This window comes from Papaver somniferum, chromosome 8 (genome assembly GCF_003573695.1).
Source record: "Papaver somniferum cultivar HN1 chromosome 8, ASM357369v1, whole genome shotgun sequence".
NCBI classification, from domain to species: Eukaryota; Viridiplantae; Streptophyta; class Magnoliopsida; order Ranunculales; family Papaveraceae; genus Papaver; species Papaver somniferum.
The window spans coordinates 7,947,405-7,955,376 of NC_039365.1; positions in this window are offsets into that span (position 1 = coordinate 7,947,405).

The following is a 7,972-nucleotide window of genomic DNA, read 5'->3' on the forward strand; positions in this document are numbered from 1 at the left end:
TAGATGAGTCTAAAAATTCTTCATTAATTGAGTCGCCTATGAAATGACAATATTGCCCATTTCGCACAAATTGGGTGATTTCTTCTTCTTTTCCTCTGTGCGACTCCAAAATACCTAAAATACTCAAAACAAACGTAAAATACAAAATTCACAAGAAAAAATAGCAAAGAAAGCATATCCAATAGATAATAATTAACGGTGTATTCTACACCTATCAGGTCACAAAGCAAATAATATCCACAGTTAGATGAAAACCTGATTTAGATTCAAGCTAATATTTCTCAACCGTTAGATCGAAAACTTATCTTGTTATACACAAATGAAATGCACGCTTCTAGGTTTGTTAACCGTACCCAAACGTGTACATTGTTGGTTCAACAATAGTTAACCAAAAGGTTATCCATATGAGAATTTCATACCAATCATATTCTTCTTCACCATAACTAGTTCAAATGACTCAAATGAACTAGTTAGAGAGTTGTTCAATTTCAAAGAAATCTTATGTACTACACAAGACACAATTGAAGCAAAGATGATTTGATTCACTCGAATAAGTTCATGAACTTTATAGCCACAGTTTGAAAATTGCATTCCTTAGTCTTTATAAGTTGAAGTTCAGAAATCATCTTCAGATATATAACCTTCTTAAGTTCGCACACTAGGTTCGCGGACTTAAGCAACCGGGCAGAGTTTACAAAATCCAGCAGAAAATCTCGGCAAAGACTTTCCGCCAGTTCGTGGATTGGGTTCGCGGACGCAGCTAATTTTTCAACTCCAGCAAAATTTCTCGGGATGAGAAGTTCGGTAGTTCGCGGACTGAGTTCGCGGACTTGGCAACAAGCCATTCTTCCGATTTCTCTTGATCAACAAAGTTCGCAAACTTTGGTTCAAGGGATAGGACTTATGCACATATGTGTTTCCACAACAATACTTATGTCCATCACTGGTTATGTAATCTAAACTCGCATTCCAACCATTGAAACATTCTTAGAGGATGTTATATAGTTGCTACACCATTTCTCGTCAAAGCAATTTTCAAAGTGATTGAAACATAACATGGTCGAAGCGAAACGCTTACCAACACATATTTCGAGATATAGATAGGCAAGGTATACTCGGCTCGAAATACCAAATATGTATAATCTAAGTCTATATATAGCATACGACTTTTTGTCTCAAGAAGTAGGAGATGGAGTAGATAGACTTTTGAGTGAAAGATAAGTTCAAGTCTTCACATACCTTTTTGTCGAGAAGTTTCACCGGTTCCTTGAGTAGTTCTTATTCTTGTATGATGAATCGTCATTAAGTCCTTGAGCTTAACAACACTTTCTATCCTAGTCAGAGACTTAGCTATAATAGACTAGAAATCAAGACTTATAGTTTTGATCATTGACAAACATGCTTGAGATAGCAACTCATGCGAGCTTGACCGAGAAATGATCTAACAAGATTTACATGCTTGCTTCACTATTGCGTGCAATGATTGCGCACAATGATTGCGCAACACTCCTTTGGCCAGCCCTCTCTGGCTGATGCACAATGATTGTGCACTCGTTCTGCCAGCCCTCTATGTCCTGATGCACAATGATTGCGCAAAACGATTGCGCTGCAATGCTCAAATACACCTACCCAAATGTCCTAATGCATCATCATGATGCAACATTGCACTTTTTCCAATATGCCTACGCAATGTGCCTTCTTTGGCACCAAATATGTCCCCGGGCCAAACGCATCTCACTATGCAAAGGAAGTTTTGGATGAAACTTCAATCTCGGGCCATGGCGCATATTTTGCTTGCGCCATGCTAAAAACAAGAGGTGTTACATTATTCACCCCTTTAAAGAATTTCGTCTGCGAAATTTAAAACAAAAACTATTGTGGACAAACTCTTCATTTTGGATTTCCTGAGAAAAAGTCCCATACCAGGTGCTCAGAAATCACGGGTTTCTTCAAGTTCTTGTGAACATCAATTTAGACCTTCTGAGAAACCGTCCCATACCGCCTGCCAGGAATTCAAAATTTCCCACAACAATACCAAGAATCGCAATTGGCCAGTGCCAAGAGGATATCTCGACCAGGTATCCTAGATGGCATCCCATACTACCACCCAGGAATCCCTAAGGTTCACAAGTTGAAAGGTGTCATAAAAATGAAATATTTTAGCACAGTACAATGTGGAACAGTATCCAGTTGCCTACCGTCCCTGACAGTCATCCAGGTTGCCACTCGTAAGTGGGATGCTAGCCGGGCCTGACAACGCACACCCTTGGCCAGTTGCCAACATGTGGGGATGATCAGTCCCATTGTCTACCCACCGTCCCAGACGGTCTTCCGGATATCCACTCGTAATTGGGGTGCCACTTAGGCCATGAAAACTCACAATACTTATCCAAGCTCAATTCGAATTGCAAAGTAACTGTCAGTTCCGGTCACAAATTCTTTCCGCACAAAAGTTTGCCTACTCTCCAAATTTATATTTTCCTTTGTAGGAAAATGCTCGCTGACAAGTCCATTCCGCACAGTCCCTAGAGTTATCTCGGAACTTGCTCTGATACCAACTATGACGAACCGGAAAATTACGCCTTTAACACGTTGCCCCGCAGGACGTAACTCCCCTGGTGCGCCATGATGAAGCTACGGTCCGGGCCTTAAATATAGGCAAATGGACGTTCATCTGCCCTTGCAAGCATGCCCGTGGATCATGATGCAGCTAACTTAGCTTCCACACCGTTCTAACTCACCCTTGATCCGCAAAGGGTTTATTAAGAAAATAAAAACTTTCTTAAAACGGGAAAAACGCCCTTTTGAGGCCCTAAACAATGGAATTTGGTTGTATTCTTGTGACCATATAGATCTATAGATCTACATGTCTTGATCTTTGGTCTGTTTCCCATCAAAATGGACTCCTCTTGAGCTAAATTACGACACCCGGGTTTTTAGCCTCCAAATAGGCTATAGCCTGCTCTTAGCTTGATAGGAAGTATGAGCATCCACTTGCTGGCATGCAACTAAGACTCATCAATCTTGACCAGAATCATCTCTTGCATCGAGATACCGAGCTTAGATGATATGAGGGATCAATCTACCGCAATCATCTCATAATTAGATGATATGAGCGACAACGTGCTGGACCGTCAATGCTGCAACTCATTGCGGCTGCCTATGTACCCTTCTCTAGTCTAAAGGGGTCACTCACAGACCTTAGTTCATCCACGAAGGGACAGAAGCTTAACCAACTCGTTTGCAAATCCATAACCTAGCAAAAATGGTAATGGCCTGGTCCGTAGGTCATTCCGTCAAGATGCACAATGATCATGCATCATCGGGTCCGTCACATGGCATAGTGATGCCTAAGCATCAAATGCACTCTTCGCAAGGATACGCAACTATAAATGAGCCTTAGGCATCATTTATACTCTTCCGTCTAAGCTATGAAGCTTACTTGGTACATAGTCCGCACATGCACCTTCAACATACTACCCCTCCCTATATATGTCTTAATGGAATTTCTACAAGTTAGAAAAGGGGAGGAGATTGACATGCTTTATTCACTATTCATCGCAATGATTGTGCAACACTCGTTCTGTCATACGTCTCTGGCTGATGCACAATGATTGTGCACTACTCGTTCTGTCATCCCTATATGTCTTGATGCACAATGATTACGCTGCAACGCTCAAAGCCACCTAACCAAATGGCCTAATGCATCATGATGATGCAACATTGGACTTTTTCCAATATGCCTACGCAATGTGCCTTCCTTGGCACCAAATATGTCCCCGGGCCAAACGCATCTCACTATGCAAAGGAAGCTTTGGATGAAGCTTCAATCTCGGTCCATGGCGCATATGTTGCTTGCGTCATGCTAAAAACACTGGGTGTTACATCTTGGATGCGATGCCAAAGTTCCACGGTTTGTGCCAAACCCTAATTTGGGTCGCGCCAAGAGCATGCACGAGCCGTGATGGCCATGCCTCCATGCCGCTGGCTGCCAAACGGAAGGTTGCAACAATCAACGGATACCCCTCCTTCTGAGACTTAAATCTCAGTCGTACAAGCTTGCCACCAAACCGAACGATTTGTGGCAACCTCTTGGATGCGATGCCAAAGTTCCACGGTTTGTGCGAAACCCTAATTTGGGTCGTGCCAAGAACATGCACGAGCCCTGCTGGTCATGCCTCCATGCCGCTGGCCGCCAAACGGAGGGTTGTAACAATCAACGGCCACCCCTCCTTCTGAGATGCAAATCTCAGCCGTACAAGCTTGCCACCAAACGACTTGTGGCAATCTCTTGGCTATGCTGCCAACTCTTTGTCCACGGCACACACTTAGCTATGTCAATTCTTTGGTCACGACACCAAACCCTAATCAGCCATGCCAAGATCATACGCAATCCATGACAACACCATGGCCACGCCACTAGCTACCAAATGGAATGTAACCACAATCAACGGCTAACCTTCCTCTCAAGATGCAAAATATCGGCCGTCGAAGGTCACCACCGAACCGGCAAGCCTCTCAATTTAACTTTCCAAACAATAGCAACATGCTACACGTTTTCCATGAAAACACTCGAGACATCAAAACATGTCACAAAGCTGGGGGATGCTCATCAGGGTATTGGTCTGGCGGTTTACGGCGTGCGGTGTACACTACGCCCGTTACAAGAAAGTGTCATAAGAGTGAGGCGGTTAGTAAATACAGGAAGTAATGGTGAAACGTTTCCTTCATTATGGAAATATCAATTCCAGGAGTTACCCGTCACCGCTTTCTTCCATTTACTCAACCGTTTCCACTTCTGACGAGACCAGGGTACGTTTTGTTGCGACTTGTATAAATAGGTCTCACCTATTTCCACCAAAGCACAAGTTTTTGTCAGGAGAATACAACACTCGGAAATCACTTGTTAGCTTTTCCATCTGTTAGCTTTCCACTTTCTGATACAAGTCGTCAAACAAATACTCTTCCCGAATCAACTATTTTGGTCTCAACATTCTCTTCGCTTCCCTCCCTAGACCAAGCCTTCTCCTTCACTTTGTGACCGAAGCAAGTCTGGAACGGCCATTTCTTGGTTTAGGCCGGATTTGTACAGATTGATATCTCGAATCAAAGTACTCCCTTGCAGTACATTGTTTAGGGTTTAGACTCGTTTCTCACCCACACACTCGAAATTACCAAAATCAGCAGAAATTGTTTTTACCCTCAAACATATCAGTTTGCATATGTCTAAAATTGTCAGGAAATTTAAAAAATACATGCATCCTGATAGCACTCCCATGATTAGTCGAGGTTCAAATGTAAGTAAGTAACCATTTCGTTCAAAGGAATATGACGAAGATGTGTTGGGAGATGAAATTCCCATATCTAAATACAATAGACGCATTGTTGTACTTAGTATAATAATGTACTCGATTAAATTTTACATCCTCGGGGAACTTGTTAGCTAGATATAGCTCCGCGCCAACGCAACATCATTGGAATGGTATAGTGAATGTAATCATGTACTTAAAAGTAACCATTGACATAAATTTGTTTTATCCCTACAAAGATATTAAAAGGAATGCTAGTGAAAGTGTAATCTAAAAGTTGTTGATTATGAAGGAACAATAATCTCTTCTCCAACGAAAGTAATCAGAGGGAGATATGGTAGATTATTTTCCAAGTCATCACCAATATTCAGTTTCGAAAAATACATGACTAAACGAACTGTCTGGAACAACTCTGAAAGTAATCAGGGGGAGATGCCGACATCAGGGGGAGGATCCAAGGATATGATGTCGACATATTTTACTTCGAAATTGAAGTTGTGTTGTACTCCTTTTCCCTTCGACCGAGAATAGTTTTTCCCAAAGGTTTTTGTTACTCGACAAGGTTTTTAGCGAGACAACACTAAAAATATCAAGTATGTTGAACATTGAAGACATAAAGATCGCGTTGATATTACTGAAAATATCTGAATCAAAAAAATGAAACGCGATAGTCTGTTAAGCGACGTAACTTCCAGAATCAACAACATGGTCTTATAAACATTCAAGTCACCAAAGTAAAGTGTGATAAACTCCCTTTTGACTGCATTAGAGTAATGAAAATTGTATGACATTAGGGGGAGCATCTAATGGTGTGTTGTACTATTTTCCTTCATCGAGGTTAATTTTTCCCATAGGGTTTTGTTACTCGGCAAGGTTTTTAATGAGACAACAATAAACACGGGGAAGTAATTTCCCAACCAAGGATATTGTCTTTCCAACGAGGATTTTCTGCCTTAAGAGTTGTGAAGCAAGTAGTCAATTTCAACAGAGCAAAGTGGTCATCTGCAACGGATCACCTTTACTTGCATTTGTCACGTTGTACTCTTTTCCCTTCATCAAGGTTTTATCCCACCGGGTTTTCCTTATCAAGGTTTTAATAAGGCAATATATTCCAAGTATGTTCTAAGTTTTCTTTATATTATGCTCTTTTTATTTAGTTAAGGTTTTCTCCCTATGGGTTCTCCTGACGAAGTTTTAAGGAGACAATTAACTTAGAATTTTCGGTCCTTGAAGACCGTATTCCATGTGATGAACTACATGTAGAGTACCAGATATAACATGTGAAGTACTACATGTGGGGAGTTGCACCAACGTTTTGTTCCAATGGGTTTTTCTTGTCAAATTTTTAATGAGGCAATTGATTACGGCACAAGTCATCAAGGACAGGACGACATTTGAAGAACTACATTCAAAGCACTAAATGTGAAGCACTGCATATGAAGTTCTATTGGACCGCACAAGGGGGAGTGTTGTAGGGCCCACGACCCATAGATGTGCGGCCCAACTAGATATCCAGGGTTTCCCTTCTACATGTATATAAAGGATATTGTTCCATGTAACCCTATTATCCTGATCAATAGAAACCTCTCTTTGCCTCTTTACTTTCTCCATATTTCCACTGCAACACTATCCAAATATATAAAATTCACAAAAATTCGACGTACCATTTGGAAGATACAAACTTTTAAAATATTTATCTTTACTTTTATAAAAATGGTATTTCTGTAAATAAACGATTTCATATATTATTATTATTAAGTCCCTATTATGTTAATCATTTCAGTCCTTATGTATATTTCTTAACTAGACAGTCCCTATTTTATTTAACATTTTAGTCCCTTATCCGTTTGGTTAACGATTTTCCGTTTGGTGAACCAAAAAATGAGTAAGGATTTCAATTAAGCTTGCTTGTCTTTAAGAGGGAGATAGTATTACCATTAGAAAAAGTATAAGGGAGTCTTTGAATTCTACTTCCAAATGACTCTAATTCATTTTGTCGCCCGTCCCCCCGGTTACCAGCGAGTCAAAAAAAATATTCAAGGAAAATGGTCAGTAGAGTTTACCAATAGTACTGTTTTATTAGCCTACAGTCACAAAACTGAGATTTGTTCAAGTAGTGACGCGCATTTTCTGGATTATTTCTTTGAAATTCTCTATATAAAAATAGAGTTTCTTCGAGCGTTGTGGTTAACCGGAGCTTCTGGTTAATTCTGGCCCCATCATTATAATTTATTTTGGTAATTTTATAAAAATTCGGGTAAAAAAATCCGAGAAAATATCTTTAACTATAAGATATTTTCAGGACAATCATATTTAAGAAAAATATTTCCTAAATTAAGTAAATTTTAAGAAATTTTTATAAATTACCAAATAAATTCAAAAACAATCATATAAAATTATAATTAATTCCTAACATTAAAACAGACAAATAAATACAGTAACTAAATAAAATCATGTTTATACAATTTATTATGATTAAACTATAAACACTAAACTATTCCCCATGATTATCATCACAAAATTAAGAAAACGGTCCAATGTCCAATAACACTTCTTAAAATTAAATTAATTTCTAATTACAATTCCAATATGCTAATAATCAAAAAAAAAAGTTAATAACAATTGGGATGAAAATAGAAAATTATCCACCAAATTTAGATGAT